This window comes from Arachis duranensis, chromosome 10, assembly GCF_000817695.3.
Source record: "Arachis duranensis cultivar V14167 chromosome 10, aradu.V14167.gnm2.J7QH, whole genome shotgun sequence".
Classification (NCBI taxonomy): domain Eukaryota; kingdom Viridiplantae; phylum Streptophyta; class Magnoliopsida; order Fabales; family Fabaceae; genus Arachis; species Arachis duranensis.
This window is the reverse complement of record NC_029781.3, coordinates 76,952,076-76,970,585: the sequence shown is the minus strand read 5'-3', so window position 1 is coordinate 76,970,585 and position 18,510 is coordinate 76,952,076.

Genomic DNA, 18,510 nt, shown 5'->3' with positions numbered 1-18,510 from the left:
AAACAAGAGCCTGGACAAGATTCTAAAGGATATATGCATCCCTGGAGCCAGGTGGACCACCAGCACCACTGGCATCCCAATTCAACTCAAGAGAGAAGATCTCAAACCAGTTGCCAGAGGCTGGCTGGACTTCATTGGGCATTCTATATTGCCTACTAGCAACCGTTCTGAAGTCACTGTTAAAAGAGCAGCGATGATTCACTGCATCATGTTGGGAAGAGAAGTAGAAGTTCATCAACTAATCTCGTATGAACTTTACAAAATAGCAAACAAGAACTCCAAAGATGCCAACTTGGCTTATCCAAGCTTAATTTCTATGCTCTGCAAAGATGCTGGAGTGAGGATGGGAATAACTGAGTATATCTCAGTTGAGTGGCCAATCACTAAAATATCAATGGAAAAACAACAGTTGCAGGATGAAACCATCAAGAGAAGAGCACAGGAATTCCTCCCAGAAATCCCTCAATTTGAATACTGGGAGCATCTTGAGGCATCTGTTTCCAAGTTGCAAGAAGCTATGGACCAAATAAAGGAAGAACAGAATAATCAGAATAGCATACTTTGTAAATTGCTTAGGGAACAAGAGGAGCAAGGGCGTGACTTGAGGGAACTGAAGCGTCATAAATTAAATCTTGAAGGACCAAGCACCCCACAGACTAGAGGAACATCCACTTCCCAAAATACAGGTTGCTGAGTTCTAATCTTAGCTTTAACTCTGTGATAGTTGTTAATATAGGAATTTACCTTAGAAGTTATATAAGAGTAGTGGTAATTAGTATATCTATTTTGATTTTATTTTCAATTAAGTTATAATTTATTTTTTTCATCATCATCAAACATGAATAAAATAGTAGATTTTTAGAATAAAGAGGTAATTTATATCTTTAGAGTTCTTAATAAGAAAAATTATAATTAATTATATGTGGTGGCAATACTTTTTATTTTCTGAATGAATGATTGAACAATGCATATTTTTTTATCTTGAATTTTATGAATGTTAAAAATATTGGCTCTTGAAAGAATGTGGAACACGAGAAATATTATTGCTGATCTAGAAAATCATGAATTTGATTCTTGAAGCAAGAAAAAGCAGTAAAAAAATTACAAGGAATCATTGGATCAAGAAAAAGAAAAAGCCAATAGCCCTTAAAACCAAAAGGCAAGGGTGAAAAGGATCCAAGGCTTTGAGAATCAGTGGATAGGAGGGCCCAAGGAAGTAAATCCTAGCCTAAACAGCTAAATCAAGCTGTCCCTAACCATGTGCTTGTGGCATGCAGGTCCAAGTGAAAAGCTTAAGACTGAGTGGTTAAAGTCGTGATCCAAGGCAAAAGAGTGTGCTTAAGAACTCTGGACACCTCTAATTGGGGACTTTAGCAAAGCTAAGTCACAATCTGAAAAGGTTCACCCAATTATGTGTCTGTGGCATTTATGTATCCGGTGGTAATACTGAAAAACAAAGTGCTTAGGGCCACAACCAAGACTCATAAAGTAGCTGTGTTCAAGAATCAATATACTAAACTAGGAGAATCAATAATACTATCTGAATTCTGAGTTCCAATGGATACTAATCATTCTGAATTTCAAAGGATAAAGTGAGATGCCAAAACTGTTCAAAAACAAAAAGCTACTAGCCCGCTCATCTAAATTAGAATCTGAGCTTCACTTAAAACTCTGAGATATTATTACTTCTTAATTTCTTTTTATCCTATTTTATTTATCTAGTTGCTTGGGGACAAGCAATAGTTTAAGTTTGGTGTTGTGATGAGCGGATATTTTATATGCTTTTTGGGGGTAATTTCATGTAGATTTTAGCATGTTTTAATTAATTTTTAATAGAATTTTATTAGTTTTTAAGCAAAAATCATATTTTTGGATTTTACTATGAGTTTGTGTGTTTTTCTACGATTTTAGATATTTTCTGGCTGAAATTGAGGGAGCTGAGCGAATATCTGATTTAGGCTGAAAAAGGACTGCTGATGCTGTTGGATTCTGACCCTCCTGCACTCGGAATGGATTTTTTTTAAGCTAAAGGAGTCCAATTGGCGCGCTCTTAATTGGGTTGGAAAGTAGACATCCAGGGCTTTCTAGCAATATATAATAGTCCATACTTTACGCAAAGATAGACGACGTAAACTGGTGTTCAACGCCAGTTTCATGTTGCAGTCTGGCGTTCAGCGCCAGAAACAGGTTACAAGTTGGAGTTCAACGCCAGAAACAGGTTACAACCTGGCGTTCAACTCCAGAAACAGTCCAAGCACGTGAGAAGCTTAAGTCTCAGCCCCAGCACACACCAAGTGGGTCCCAGAAGTGAATTTCTGTACCAATTATCTTAGTTTACTCATTTTCTGTAAACCTAGGTTACTAGTTTAGTATTTAAACAACTTTTAGAGATTTATTTTATATCTCATGACATTTTTAGATCTGAATTTTATACTCTTTGATGGCATGAGTCTCTAAACTCCATTGTTGGGGGTGAGGAGCTCTGCAGCGTCTCGATGAATTAATGCAACTATTTCTGTTTTTCCATTCAAACATGCATGTTCCTATCTAAGATGTTCATTCGCGCTTAACTATGGAGAAGGTGGTGATCCATGACACTCATCACCTTCCTCAATCCATGAACGTGTGTCTAACAACTACCTTCGTTCTACATCAGATTGAATGAGTATCTCTTAGATTCCTTAATCAGAATCTTCGAGGTATAAGCTAGAATTGATGGCGGCATTCATGAGAATCCAGAAAGTCTAAACCTTGTCTGTGGTATTCTGAGTAGGATTCTGGGATTGGATAACTGTGACGAGCTTCAAACTCATGAGTGTTGGGCGTGATGACAAACGCAAAAGAATCAATGGATTCTATTCCGACATGATCGAGAACCAACAGCTGATTAGCCGTGCTGTGACAGAGCATTTGGACCATTTTCACTGAGAGGATGGGAAGTAGCCATTGACAACGGTGACACCCTACATAGAGCTTGCCATGGAAGGAAATTTGCACTTTTGCATGAGAGGAAACATTATGTTACAGGAATTCAGAAGACAAAGCATCTCCAAAACTCCAACATATTCTCCATTATTGCACAACAAGTAATTATTTCACGCTCTTTTATTTTTTAGTTATTCAAACTGATAATTATAATTGATCTCCTGACTAAGAGTAATAAAATAACCATATCTTGCTTCAAGCCAACAATCTCCGTGGGATCGACCCTTACTCACGTAAGGTATTACTTGGACGACCCAGTGCACTTGCTGGTTAGTTATGCGGATTGAAAAAGTGTGATTGCAATTTTGTGCACCAGAGGCCACAACCAAACTCTAAGTTTGGTGTTGAACCCCCACATTCAAACTCTAAGTTTGGTGTTGGGAGGTCCCAACAATGCTCTGAACATCTGTGAAGCTCCATGAGAGCTCACTATCAAGCTATTGACATTAAAGAAGCACTTATTGGGAGGCAACCCAATTTCATTTATCTAGGTTATTTCCTTTTTTTAGGTTGATGATCATGTGGAGTCACAAAAACAACTACAAAAAATTAAAGAAAAATAAAAAACAGCAAACCCTGGAGGAGAAACTTATTGGCGTTTAAATGCCAGTAAGGGTAGCAGAATGGGCGTTTAATGCCCAGAACAGCGTTAAACACCAGAAAGAAGCACCAGACTGGCGTTAAATGCCAAAAACAAGTTGCAGCTTGGCGTTTAAAGGAAATGAATAAAATCTGGCGTTTAACGCCAGAAATAAGCAGCAGTCTGGCGTTAAATGCCAGGATTGCACAATAAGGGCATTTTGCACGCCTAAAAGGAGCAGGGATGAGAAATCCTTGACCCTTCAGGATCTGTGGACCCCACAGGATCCCCACCTACACCACCTTTCTCTCTCTCTCTCTCTCTCTCACATTACCAACTCTACTTCTACACCTTGGCTGAACCACATACCATCCTCAATCTTCTCCATTTTCTTCTTTTTCCCCTTCTTTCTTTCTTCCTTTGCTCGAGGAAGAGCAAACATTTTAAGTTTGGTGTGGTAAAAGCGTTGCTTTTTATTTTTCCATATCCATTTATGGCACCTAAGGCCGGAGAAACCTCTAGAAAGAGGAAAGGGAAGGCAAAAGCTTCCACCTTCGAGTCATGGGAGATGGAGATGGAATTGTCATAGAGTAAGACATCCTTATTGAAGAGGACAAGCCCATCACTAAGAAGCAGATGGAGCAAATAAGAGAGCCCACTCATGGACCTCAACAAGAGCATGAGAAAGTTCCTCATCAAGAAATCCCTGAGATGCCTCAAGGGATACATTTTCCTCCACACAACTATTGGGAGCAACTAAGGATAGGAGCACCAAAAGCACTAAGGATGGAGCAACAAAGGCAAGGAAGAGACATTGAGGTGCTCAAGCACTCCATAGGATCTTCAAGAGGAAGAACTAGCCGCCATCACTAAGGTGGACCCGTTCTTTAATTTCCTTGTTCTTATTTTTCTGTTTTTTGAATTTGATGCTTTATGTGTTATCTATGTTTGTGTCTTCACTACGTGATCAGTAGTATCTATGTCTTAAGGCTATGAATAATTCCATGAATCATTCACCTTTCTTAAATGAAAAATGTTCCTAATTACAAAAGAACAAAAGGTACATGAATTTCAAATTTTATCTTGAAATTAGTTTAATTATTTTGATGTGGTGGCGGCAATACTTTTTATTTTCTGAATGAATGCTTGAACAGTGCATATTTTTGATAGTGAAGTTTATGAATGTTAAAATTGTTGACTCTTGAAAGAATGATGAACAAAGAGAAATGTTATTGATAATCTGAAAAATCATGAAATTGATTCTTGAAGCAAGAAAAAGCAGTGAAAAGAAAAAAAGTGTCGAAGAAAAAGAGAAAGAGAAAGAAAAAGCAAGCAGAAAAAGCCAATAGACCTTTAAACCAAAAGGAAAGGGTAAAAAGGATCCAAGGCTTTGAGCATTAATGGATAGGAGGGCCCAAGGAAATAAAATCCAGGCCTAAGTGGCTAAATCAAGCTGTCCCTAACCATGTGCTTGTGTCATGAAGGTCCAAGCCAAAAGCTTGAGACTGAGTGGTTAAAGTCATGATCCAAAACAAAAAGAGTGTGCTTAAGAACTCTGGACACCTCTAATTGGGGACTTTAGCAAAGCTGAGTCACAATCTGAAAAAGTTCACCCAGTTATGTGTCTGTGGCATTTATGTATCCGGTGGTAATACTGGAAAACAAAGTGCTTAGGGCCACGACCAAGACTCATAAAGTAGCTGTGTTCAAGAATCAACATACTGAACTAGGAGAATCAATAACACTATCTAAAATTTTGAGTTCCTATAGATGCCAATCATTCTGAATTTCAAAGGATAAAGTGAGATGCCAAAACTGTTCAGAAGCAAAAAGCTACTAGCCCCGCTCATCTAATTGGGACTAAGTTTCATTGATATTGTGAGATTCATTGTATGTTCTCTTCTTTTTATCTTATTTTATTTTCAGTTGCTTGGGAACAAGCAACAATTTAAGTTTGGTGTTGTGATGAGCGGATAATTTATACGCTTTTTGGCATTATTTTTACATAGTTTTTAGTATGATTTAGTAGTTTTCAGTATATTTTTATTAGTTTTTAAGAAAAATTCACATTTCTGGACTTTACTATAAGTTTGTGTGTTTTTCTGTGATTTCAGGTATTTTCTGGCTTAAATGGAGGGACCTGAGCAAAAATCTGATTCAGAGGCTGAAAAAGGACTACAGATGTTGTTGGATTTTGACCTCCCTGCACTCAAATTGGAATTTTTGGAGCTACAAAAACTCAAATGGCACGCTCTCAATTGTGTTGAAAATTAGACATCTAGGACTTTCCAGCAATATATAATAGTCCATACTTTGCCCGAGTTTAGATGATGCAAACTAGCGTTCAACGCCAATTTTCTACCCTATTATGGCGTTAAACGCCAGAAACAAGTTGCAAGCTAGAGTCAAACACCAGAAACAAGTTACAAACTGTCGTTTAACTCCAAAGAAGTTCTCTAAACATGAAAGCTTCAATGATCAGCCCAAGCACACACCAAGTGGGCCCGGAAGTGGATTTCTGCATCATTTACTTATTTCTGTAACCCTAGTAAATAGTTTAGTATAAATAGAACTTTTTACTATTGTACTCAGATCTTTTTTTTTGGAACATCTTTGGATCATTTTTAGTCCTTAGACATTGGGGGCTGGCCTCACGGCCATGCCTGGACCATCATCACTTATGTATTTTCAACGGTGGAGTTTCTACACACCATAGATTAAGGTGTGGAGCTCTGCTGTTCCTCGAGTATTAATACAAAGTATTATTGTTCTTCTATTCAATTCATGCTTATTCTTATTCTAAGATATTCATTCGCACACAAGAACATGATGAATGTGATGATTATGTGACACTCATCACCATTCTCACTTATGAACGCGTGATTGACAACCACTTTCGTTCTACATGAAAAAAGCTTGAATGTATATCTCTTGGGTTTCTAATCAACGATTCACATCGAATCCCCTCTGACAATGGGGTATCTGAATCCGATACTAGAATCTTTGTGGTATAGGCTAGAATCCATTGGCAGCATTCTTGAGATCCGGAAAGTCTAAACCTTGTCTGTGGTATTCCGAGTAGGATCTGGGAAGGGATGATCGTGACGAGCTTCAAACTCGCGACTGTAGGACGTGGTGACAGACGCAAAAGGATAGTAAATCCTATTCCTACACGATCGAGAACCAACAACTGATTAGCCATACGATATCTGTGCATGGTATTTTTCATCCGAGATGAGAAATCCGAAAATTGATTAGCCATACAGAAACCGTAGAGGACCATTTTCACTGAGAGGATGGGAAGTAGCCATTGATAACGGTGACACCCAACATACAACTTGTCATAGAAAGGAGTATGAAGGATTGGATGAAGGCAGTAGAAAAGCAGAGATTCAAAAAGGAACAACGCATCTCCATACGCTTATCTAAAATTTCCACCAATGAATTGCATAAGTATCTTTATCTTATTTTATGTTTATTTATCTTTTAAATATCAAAACTCTATAACCATTTGAATCTACCTGATTGAGATTTACAAGACGACCATAGCTTGCTTCAAGCCGACAATCTCCGTGGGATCGACCCTTACTCACGTAAGGTTTATTACTTGGACGACCCAATGCACTTGCTGGTTAGTTGTGCAAAGTTGTGAAAAAGAGTTGAGATTACAATTGTGCGTACCAAGTTGTTGCGCCATTGAGATCACAATTTCGTGCACCAGTTTGCTGTCACCTCTTCCAATACATACCAAAATGTAAATTTGTTTCTAAAATGTTGAACTTATGTGAATTTAAGGGTTGATATGCCTTAGTTTTTGTTGAAAATAGTGAGTATTTAAATCGGTCTAGATTTTTTTTGGAGATTTATTGGTTTTAGAATCAAAAGTTTTGCTTATTATATATGTTTTTGAGTTAAGGGTTTGCTAGTGGTAAAAGACTTGATATGAGGATTTGGACACCATAATGAATAGGGGTATTCAAAATCGATTCGGACTGAATAAAACCGATCAACCGAAACAAAAAAATTGATATCCGAATAAACCAAAAACTGAAAAAACCAAAAAATTCATGTTTTTTTGTTTTTTATGCGGTTCGGTTCGATTTTCGGTTCTAACACTAAAAACCCTAACCGAACCAAACCGAACCGTAACTATAGAAACCCTAAAAAACCCTTCAGGTAACCCAAGCCATTAGGCAGCCCATTACCCCATGGCCCACCTCCCCACCCTCATCACAAAACCTAGCTTCCTCATTACCCCCCTCACATCCCCACGTAGCCAAAACTCTTAAAGAAATCCCATTACCCTAAACCTCCCAGCAGCACCTCCCAACCCCGCCAAACAGTGTCTCCCAGCCCTTCTTAGCAGCCCCTCTTAACCCCTAACTCTTCTTGTCTTTTTGCCTCCAATCCTCTCAACTCTCAGTGCCTTTTGCTCTCCCTCTCTCTTCCTCGTCCTCCCTCTGCTTCGCGCCTCCGCCATTGCTGCTGGCCTGCCTCTGGACAGCACCAACCCTGACTTGCATCCCGCGACCCTGTTCTATTCCTCTCCCTTCCTCGTAGCACCACTCTCTCTCCTTCGTCTTCCCCGGCATGGCTCCAGGCAGCACGCCATCGTCCTCTCCCAACAGCACGCCATTGTCCTCCACAGCTCCATGAAGCCCGCAGCAACACAACATCGTCCTTGTAGCGCCTCTCTCTTCGTCGTCCTTCCTGCACTCTGCCACTCTGTCTGCGTCAGCAAATCATCAAGAATGGAGCCTAAGTCAGGTTAGTTTCTTCTACTTGTGATCCAGCCTCTTGCTATTACTAATGAATATTTGTTCTTTCTTCTGATCAGAACATTGATTTTTTTAGGGATTCTGCTAGTGCTACTAATTGAAATTTGAATCATTGAATGATTAGCTATTTTTTGGATTGAATTATTACTAATTAGTTGATTCATTATTTTAGTCCTATTTTTGTTCTTTGTATTGTCCTGTGTTCCTGCTTTGAATGATTAGCTCTGCTCACTCCTGTTGTACTGTGCTGTGTTGAAAAAAATTGAGATTGAAATTGTCCTCAAAGCCTAAAATTTTGATAATCCTTGTTAATCTTTGGAAAAGTTTGTTGTTGCTACTGCATAATTTTTTATTGTGTTGTAATTGTTCGTGTTGTGGCTCTGCTCTATTTTATTGTGTTATCCTAGTAAATGTTTGCACGAAAGGTGCAACAAAGAATAGAAAGCTTCACATATTTTGCATTTGCTTGTGGTATAATTTCAAGGATAGCTCTGTGAAATTAGTGTTGTACCCCAGCTACATCCTTGGGCAATTGCTTCTCTGTCTTGAAAAACAATTGTCAAAGTGACATGTGGGACATATCACACAGGTGCTTGTTTTTTCCATTCTTGATCTCATTTATTTAATCTTTTCTTTCATCTACTCATTATTTCTTTTTGAATGTTTAGTGGCGATGGATAAGAATGGTTTTGTCTACTTGTGAGTAATTCTTTACTTTCTTAGTTCAGTATCTTAGCTCTATAAAATACGTTATAACTTAAGATTATCCATTTGTGCAGCTAGAGATTTGGTGGTTATGGAAGGTTTGTGCATAATTTTCAGATTGGTTGTCTATGTTTTGTAAAATACAGAGAAATCACAATAATTAGATGATTCAATTCAAATTGGTTTTATTTATTTATTTGGCTGGTTCTGTGAATTCTGCGTGTACTGCAGGTATGCTTGACACAAATTCAATTCCCTTTCTTGTCTTATATATATATACACTCAAAGATATGTCTAAAGTATAAACAAATTTATTGCATAAAGAACTTGATCTTTGCATAAAAATACTTTAGATTTCTGTATTTTAGAGTCTGAGTAGTGAGAGCGTGAAAGGAAAGAGGATTTTGACCAGTATGAACGCTTGGGGATAAAAATATAACCAGCAGACTTCTTGCAGTTAAGGTGATTGTCATATTACTGATAGTAAACTATACTTTTTTGTCATATCACTTTTCATTAGTAACACTTATCATGTTTCATGGCAATATACTAGGACAACAGAGAGGGAAGTAAGCTTGATTCTATCAATGCCCATAATGCAGAAGACAATTGATTATCTATTTTTTCTGCTAGATCAGCCCTATGTTGAGAGGTTTCTTAGTACATATAAATTCTTATGGAATAAGATGAGAGCAATTATAATGGACCTGAGAATGCAGCACATTTTCTATTAAGGGGATATTCTATGCTTGAACATATGATACATTTTTATTTTTAACAAAAGTATAATAAAACCTGAATTTTCTCTTATTGAAGTGGAAATAATATCTATTTTTTCTGCAAGTTCCTTATATGTTATATTGATTAAGGCTCAAAACAAATATATATTGTGGCTACTTACAGATACAATAGTTTTATATTTATTTGTTGGTAAAATAATTTTCTAAAGGTTATGATGCCTTTTATCAAGAACCTGCATATGCTTGGTGATGTTTGTAATAACAATATCTAGTGATGGTTAAAAGTTTAAAACTCATGAGGCTATTGATTTTTGTGGTTTCAGATCCAATTACACATAATTGTAATGCATGAATTATGTGAATACACAAAAGGAGAAGGAATTTCTGCGGGCTTTGATGCTCACTTCAATATTGAACATATGAACATAACTTCGGTTGAATTGTTTCATATGTATGATGGTCACAGAAAGAAAAGAATACTTGTGCCTATCGAAAAAGAGTTTCGAGGCCATTACGCTCTCCTTAAATTGGATAAGCATCCTAATTATAAAGTAAGTTGTTCTTGTTGTGCTGTTATCTTTAATGTTTCATTGGCAATAGAAAAATCTAAGAAAATAAGTAAGTTATTTTAGGTTGAACCTGCAGAGCTATTCCTTAATCTCGTTAAGATGACTCTAGAGACAAGACAGATTCCAAAAGTTTTACTTGCCCGCGATGTAGCAAGGTTTGTAATTTCAAATGAAAATTAAATTAGCTACTTTTTTTTACCTTACTTAGCTTAATTATTATTAGGGGTACAGTGATTTCATTTGATTTTGACTTTAGCTTGATTATTGGGTCTTTATTGATTAATCAATCAATTAATTAATTAATTCAAGATAATTAATTTTGTTCTATTCTTGATTTTCTTTGTTCTTACTATAGTTTGTTGTTCTTTTACTGTTATTTATTTGTTGTTCTTGGCTTCTTGCTATTGTTTGTTTGTTCTTGATTTTCTGTTCTTAATTTGTTGTTCTTCATTGTTGCTAATTTTTTATTTGTTAATTTTTAATTTGTTGTTCTTCACTTGTTGCTTTTACTATTATTTTTTTTGAATTTGTTAGCTTTTTATTTTAATTTATTGGTTCTATTATTTTTTGTTATTGATTTTAATTTTTTTTATCTTCATTGCTGTTCTTATAGCTACTATGCGTTTAATTTATTATTATTATTCTATTTTTTATTTTGATTAACTGATGTGCTATTATTTATCGATGTTATTTTTTTGTGATATTTTGCAGTTTGATCCCAGTATAAATGACAATATTGGTGAAACTGAAGGTGAAATTGGTGGACATGTTTTTTGTGCAATTGATATGCCAAGTGTTAGGTGTTGTTTGTATTTTTCGTTATTTTTTTTTAATTTTCAACGTTCAATGAGAAACTTAGATGTGTAATGTATAATGAATTTTATAGAAGCAGGAACACATTTGTGTAGCCAGATTGAAACATCCCTAAAAAAGTGAATGAATACTTACTTTTACATTATATTATAAGTGAGTTTTTTTCTTTGTTAGTTTACTAATTAAGTCATATTATTGAGAGCTATTGAAAAGATAGAGTAGGCATTTGATTAAGTCCAAAGGCTTGGTTATTATCAGGTTAAGCTTCAATGCATAATTTCTTAAAACATGGTTTGAACTTTTTTAAACATGTATAATTTTGATAAACTCATTTATTCTGTATGTGATTTAATTGTTTTAGTTCAATGACTAAAATAAAAAAATATGATGTTTATTTTAGTATAGCGACATACTCGCTATTGATGATGGTGGCAAATTAAAGATTCTATTGCGACTAAAATATTTGTGAGATACCTATCGATTTGTTACTATTTTAAAAGGAATTTGCGATGACATTTGCGATAGTATTGCAACTAATTGACTACATATTATTTCCTAGCAAATTAGCGACTAATTCATAACTCTACTTTATCATTTCGAATAGCTTTGCTTTAGCGACAAAATCCCTACAAATTTGATTAAGGATTTTCAAAGATTAGCTATAAATTTGCTATAAAATGTGACAGATTTGCGACCATATTAGCGGATAACTTGCGACGAGTTAGGTTTGGAAAAATTCCTCGCTAATTAGCGTCAACTAATCTTTTTATTTTGTCTACGAAGTTAGCGTGCATTTAGCGATGACTCTGCTATAGTAGAGTTTGTCTCTAATTAGCGACTACCGTTTAGTCCATTTCTTCTATGCAATTAGCTTTTATTTTAGTGATTGATTTGCGACTATCTAATCAGTAACTAAAAAACTTTCCGATGAATTAGCGACTGTTATGTTTGCCTCACTGATCTGCGACTTGTAATTAGTGAGGAAAGCATTAATTACTAAGCGGTAGCTAATCCGTCACAAATTATATTTTGCGTCAGATTAGCAATGATTTTACGATTTTTTTTGTGATAGCTAATCGGCCATATTCTTGTAGTGTTGATCAAAAATAAAATTTAAAAATAATTACTAAAAATAGTATTTATCTGATCATATATTTTTACTTTATCAGATCAAATAACTTATTTATTAATATAAATGACACTGGTATTATAATATTTTAATTATCTCTTGCTCTAAACTATCTATAGAGTATTTAGTACGTTTACACTGATAAGAGAATACTAGTAATAATTCTTATCTGTTGAATTTTAAACCCAGGTATGATTAAATAAAATATTTTTAGTTTATCATAATAATATTGACTAAATAATAATAAAATATTATTGTTATCGATAATAATAATAATAATAATAATAATATATTTTTTTTCTGTAGATCTAAATCCAACTCATCAATCGAAGTCTAACCGTATCACTTAGTTTTTCGAGAATTCCTAACATATAAAGTCTAAAAAGTTAGTTTACTAAAAATCTTGATTATTGCAAAAACAAAAACGAAACAGAGATTGAAAATGGCAAACAGTTTTAAACAGTGATAGATTCATAAATTTTAATATGTAAGGGCCAAATTCAAATAAATTTTTTAATCATCTTTTTATATATATTTTTGTCATTACATACAAGTTATTGAGATATAATATGTATTTTAAAAAAAATCTAAAGTATACAATATCATATGCCAAAAAATATAATAATATAAGTCATAATTAGTATTCTATATAATAACATAATATTAAATATGTTAATATTTTAATATTACTAAAAAAGCAAACAATTTTTTTAAAAATAGATATAAAGATGCGTATATAAAAATTAATTTAAAAAATACAAAGACTTAAGTATATGATATTAAATTGGTTAAATAAAAAATATTAATGATTTAAAAAAATTAAAACATAAACATAATAAAAAATAATACTTATAAAGTCACTAAATTACAAAATATTTTTTATTTCCTTAAATACATGTCTCATACATATTCGTCTGTGATTTCTAAAGACAGAAATGCATATAATTTAAATTACATATATATTGAATTACTTACATCAATATCTCTAAAATATCCACCCTAAATTTCTTTGTACGTATTTTTTATTTTTATTTTTGATTTTTTTTCGGCTTTTGATTTAGTTTTATTTATTTATAGATGAAGTATATTTTTTATCTTTAAAATTTGACAAAAATTTTAAAAATATTCTTAAGTTTTATTTTGTTTTAATTTTGTCCCAAAAATTTTCAATTTGCATCAAATATATCCCTAACGGCTAATATTTCAAAAATTTTAAGACCAATTCATCGACAATTTCATAAAAACAACCTTCAACACAAGCAAATCAAGCATAATTTTCATGCATTATTGTTAGATTGGTTTTAAAGTTTTTAAAAATTTAGCTGTCAAGAGTATGTTTGATGCAAATCGAAAACTTCTGAGATAAAATTAAAACAAAATAAAATTTAGGAGTATTTTTAAAACTTTTGCCAAACTTTAAGGATGAAAAGTATATTTTACCTTTTATTTATTTATTTATTGTTTTGGATTATACCACCTCAGGAAAATTGGATGGATTCAAAAATTGAAAAAATTATAAAATGTGACTTTTTAAAAATTAATGTAACTTGAAAAATGGGTTTACCATGATTTAAGAATTTGGTTTAATTAATTAAGGTTAGAGAAATAGTTAGTATTAACCATAATAACACAAATCAATTTCTCTAATAATAATTTAGCAAGTCATAAAAGATATCCAACGCTCTACTTATAAAAAAATTGATTGAAAATCACCTCATTTTAATTATACTTTTAGATATAGTCAAAATTTTATAACCACAATAATCATATAGAGTAAAAATAGAATGCACCTAATAGAGATATTAGTGAAAGAAAACCAAGAATTGATGAGGTTGGTTTGAATGTTAGTTAAACCTTTCCTAATCAGCTAAGTAGTTGCAACAGAAGCGTAGACAGCAAAGAATTCTATAGGCATAATGGATGGGATATATGTATTGCAGTGTAGAAATAACCACGTTAGATCAATAATACTTGGTCCGGGGGCTAAAACTCAGTCGAACTACTAATTAACTCGGACACGTCGGACCGTAATCACAAGGTCACTTATCTAAAGTAAGAGAATTTCGGAAGCTCACCAGTAAGACAAGAGAAGCTCTCCATGATAACCACAATATATATTTAGGCCACCACTAAGATCAAGATCCCAAAAATAACTTTTGCTAAAGATGCTTATGTGGCAAGACCTAAATTATACATTTTAAGCTATATTTTTTACTACAAAATACTTAAAACCATAGCGTTTTATAAAAAAGCGTCACCTAATGGAAAAAAATAAATTAGAAGATTTAAGAGAAAAAATAATTAAATTATCAAAATTAATAGATCAAAAACTAATGATTTTAACTAATATTAATTATAATGACACCGAATTCTTAAAATCAATATAAAATGATTTTTTTTTAAATCTTTACTTTACTATAATATTTATTGAAGGACTTTAAAAACTTGAAAAAACTTATATTTCACACGGAGTTTCTAAAAAATGTTATCATGAAAATAATTCCCACATCTTTATCATACTTTTAACCCCCAATTAAATTCTATAGTAGATATGCTCGAAAAAATATTAGTATCTATAAAATTTTAAAGAAATAAGAAAAAAGAGGAACATAATATAAACGAAATTGAACAGATATTAAATAAATATTTTCAGAAAGATAATCCCAAAAAAAATTTCAAAATATAGCCAACATAACAGAACTAAAAGTAAAACCACCATTAAAATTATGAATATTAAAGAAAAATTAGAAGAAGTTACAATGCTTTTTAAACAATTAAAAATGGCTCAAGAAAATAATATTATGGAACAAGAATTTCAAATAGAAGAAGAACTAGTAAATTCTGAAAATATAGAAAATGAAGAACACATCCTAGATTATTCAAGTGATGAAGAACCAGCAATTCCAATACAAGTAAAAAATGAAGTTGGAACATCTAAGGATAATCAATCTCAATTTAAATGGGAAACATGTTTTGAAAATTATGCTTTTAAAAAGGGATTTATGAATAAAAATTCAAAGTATACAAAAATACCATCAAAATACGTTCCTAAAATCCAGGAACTGGAAGGAGAATGAATGCTCGATTTAGATTGTAAAAAGAATGAAAAAGAAATTTTTGAGAACTGGTTGAATTCCTTTTTATTAGAAGCATTTACTAATCCAAAACTTAGTGAATTGTCTGGAAGAGATATTTGAAATTATATAGGTTTCATACTAAAAGAACTATACGAGATTATATGACATCAATAGAAAACTAAATAATAGAAGAATTAGCAGCAAAAACAACAGTTTATGATAAGATATTACATATAATGATGATTTTATATAGAGAATTTTTCGAAAAAAATATTATAGATCATAGACAAGAAGTTTATAATAAAAAATATCAAGAAGCAAAAAACCATTTAGCTAATATTCAAATATATGATTTATGTAATGTGAAATCTTATATATGTGAATATAGAATACATTATTATAAATTAAAAGAAGAAGATAAAGACCATTATCTTAGTATGCATATAACAAAACTTTCATACCCTGCTAATGAATTTATAATGAAAAGATTTATAAGAAAACAGAAGAATGAAAATGGGAAGAAGAAGATAGTATGCAAATTCAAAAAGTCAAAGAATTATGTAAAAAGCTTCCAGAATTTTATATTCCAGAAGAAAACGACTACTTAATAGTAGAAACAGATGCTTCAGACATAACCTGGTCAGGATGTCTAAAGGCTAAGAAAGCTATAAAAAAGCTTGGAACAAGAAAAAGAATCACTAGATTCTAAAAATTCCCTAAAAGAATCACTTTGCAGGTATATTTCAGGGACATTTACACCGACAGAACAGAGATATACTACTGATGAAAAGGAGACTCTAGCAGCAATTAAAACTCTTAAAAAATAGAAAATTGATTTACTACCCAAAGAATTTACATTAAGGACATATTCAAGTTATCTAACAGGTTTCGTACGATATAATTTAAAAGTTGATTATAATCATGGACGATTGGTAAGCTGGCAATTATTTTTGTTACAATATCCAATAAAAATTGAATATATCAAGGGTGACAAAAATATTATTGTAGATACATTAATAAGAGAATGGAGTTCATTTACAATGCATTAAATCAAGAAATTCAAAAATATAAGCAAGAACTCAAAAAATGCAAGCATTGTCAGCAAATAAGGACACAGATCCAATCCCTCAAGAAGGCCATTGAAGCAATGAAATCAACACAACAAGCAAAACCATCAGAATTCAGCCAACTAAGCATGGTGGACAAACTAGGAGGAGAAAAAATTTCAGAAAATAAAATAATTATTGAAATTATTAAAAAATCTACCCAAGATTAAAAATATTATGTAATTTATAATGACCCCATGAAAGGAGTATATGATGCCTGGGAAAAAGCAGCACCATTCACACATCAATCAAAGATAATTCATAAAGGAGGATTTTTAACGCTGGAAGAGGCAAAGAAATTCTTCACGGAATATGAAGCTCTTCACCCAGAGCAAACCCTAAGAAGAGCAGATAAAGCTCTAATTCAAGCCCAGAGAACATGAATAATGAGAAACATTCGTACAAGAGCTGAAATCAAAGAAAAGAAAAGGATTTGTAGATCAAATCTCAGAGAAACCCTTAATATAATCCTGAATTGGATTGAAGAAAAAAGGGAAATTTTGGGATATTATCCTATTGCCAAAGAACAGCTAACAAAGCTGGTTATTTTTCCAGATGCTTTCCCATCTGACACTTATCAGTTTTTCTAGTATGGATTAATTGATACAATTTTAATTTTTAATGATCTAAAAATTATTAGTGAGTTTCCTGCAGGATTCGTTGATGCAGTAAAGAGATTTAAAAATATGATTGACAATGTAAATCCAAGGGATGTATCCCTAAAATTTATAAATAGTCAACCTATTTTTAATGAAGAAGAAGAATGCTTGGTTCTAGCATACCAAGTAATATTCATGTCCGTTTTTTTAGGAAATTTTCAACCAATTGATCAAATTCAAGATTTAACAATTTACAGTCATGAAGGAAGACTAGCCAGCACATTAGCAAGGGTCTTTGAAAAAACTCAAAAAATAACGAAGGAATCTCGCACAAGAATTAATTATAAAAGTAGAAATAGTCTGCTTGTGTCCAGTAAAAGAAATAAAATTGAAGAAAGAGAAATGAGACTCTTGGTGGAATTTGAATTAGCATTCTACAATTTATCTGGACTTCTAAAAAAGCTCCCTAAAGGGATAAGAAGGAATCTCTGCTATTTGATAAAAGACAGAGAAAACCACAGGTGCCAGCTATGCGCCTCAAAAATATCTGAAGAAAGCAATAATGAAATAGGATCCACCCACATGATAAAAGAGGAGGATAGTGCATCTGAAGCATCCCTCAACATTATTGCATAATGATGTAAGCGCTTAGGTCATAAAGCACCAATAATATAGCTAGTGCAAGATAGTAAACAATGACGTAAGCAATGACATCATAAGAAGGGTAAGGATGAGAATTGTCCATCAGACCCAACCATTATAAATAGATTGCTTAGACAATTGTAGAAGGCATCAAAAAACAAAAAGCAGAAGGCTAAGAGTACTCATATGCTAGGAGAGCAAGGAGGAAGCTGTCGAGGCGATTCTGTAGTCTGACAAAGAATTCCCTTAAGGAAAAATAGTTTTAAACTCCCCTCTGGAGTTAATATCTACAATCTCCCATCTGGAGATAAGAACACCTTATGTAAAATATACTAAATAAAGGAAGTTTTTCTCCAGAAAGGTACATCTTTGTCCTAGTCTCTTAGTTATAAATTATTTAGAAAGTTTAGAATTAACGGAAGAATCTGATTATAGATTAACTGCTTTATTAAATAATAAAAAACAGGCTATTCTAAAAACAGAACTAAATCTCAAATCAAATGAAAATTTTAATAAACAAAGTCTTTTAAAAGAAGTTTTTAATAGAAAAAACATAATATACTATGGAAAAATTCAACTTGAAGCCCCTGTAAAAATAAAATCTGCTAATGGAGAACTTGAAATAGCTTTGATAAATGATGAAGAAATGAGTAAACAGATTGAGAAAATTAAGGATCAACAAAAAAAAATCTAAAATTGGATGGATTCATATTAGTACCATACAAGTCTTAATCAAATCTACATATATGAAAGGAATTAATTCACCAATAAGTTTAGCAATCTGTGA